The 1,062-nt window shown below is 34.8% G+C and overlaps 1 long non-coding RNA gene across 1 annotated transcript; it reads right to left on the minus strand.

The window, feature by feature from the left end:
* Positions 1 to 117: 117 nt before the first annotated feature.
* LOC113744875 (uncharacterized) lies at positions 118 to 774 on the minus strand. Its single transcript, XR_003461878.1, has 3 exons — positions 660 to 774; positions 535 to 550; positions 118 to 445 (listed from the first exon to the last, which is right to left on the minus strand). It is a non-coding gene; the product is annotated as an uncharacterized LOC113744875 (long non-coding RNA).
* Between the last annotated feature and the right edge of the window lie 288 nt (positions 775 to 1,062).

A 1,062-nucleotide genomic window follows, 5' to 3' on the forward strand; every position in this document is an offset into this window, starting at 1 on the left:
ATTTATAAAAATGTATTTATATTTTATATAAATCATTCATAATCAGTCCCATTTTCTAATTCCCACTGCAATAGGCTCAGAACAATTATTAAACCTAACACCTAACACCAAACTCAGAGATTAATCCTCTCAAGATCTGTACAAAAATCCATGGCACTCCATTCTATGGTTGGTAAAACATTTATGCTAACCTCATGGCCACCCTAAAGGAGAAGCCTGGGAATCACCAAAGTCATTCTGACACCTCATCTGGGGGAATATGTACCTCTGATGAGGTATTTCAGTTTTGGCTAAAGTGATGGAGTAAAGTGTGAATAGATAAAATCAAGATAAGTGTCAGTGCTCACCATGGAGAAAAGTGGAGTATACTCCACCTTGAGCCTCATTCTGGTTAACCACTTGATTTGTGTCAGAGCGCTGATTGGTTCTCTCAGACTGACTTTGCCTACATGAAACAAATACAACACATTTCAATAGGAACATTGAATGTTTTGCTATTATGTTCAAAACAAGAGAAGAGAGTGTTGAACCAACCTGATGACGCACAAATCTGTGGAAAAGACATTGGTTGTTACAACGATTATAATTTAAGTTGTTATACTTGCACATTTGAATATTTAAAGCATAAAACATCTAATAATACAAGAAGAAGCTCTTACTGATAGACGATCTGTGGCGATACAAAAGGAACAGAAGAAGAAGAAGTACGATTCCACAAACCAGACCAATAATCAACCCGACGTAAAATGAAGAGCTTTCAGGCCTGGACACTGCTGTAGAAAAATAATAAGTGTTTATAAATTTAAATATAACTGATTTTACCTACTTACCCTAAAGTACAATTTTGTCTCACATCAAGTCATAGTAAAGAAAAACATACACATACATTTACAAATTAAGAGGTATAAACAACACACATGCACACACACACAAAAAAAATCCTTACAATATAAATGCAAACATTTCTGGCTACAGAGTGAAAACAGCCAATCACAAAAAATGATGACTGTCACAACCAAAAATGCAGATTTTCTTCAGCTCAAAAGGAAACGTTCTTTTTAC

This window comes from Larimichthys crocea, unplaced genomic scaffold, assembly GCF_000972845.2.
Source record: "Larimichthys crocea isolate SSNF unplaced genomic scaffold, L_crocea_2.0 scaffold26729, whole genome shotgun sequence".
NCBI classification, from domain to species: Eukaryota; Metazoa; Chordata; class Actinopteri; family Sciaenidae; genus Larimichthys; species Larimichthys crocea.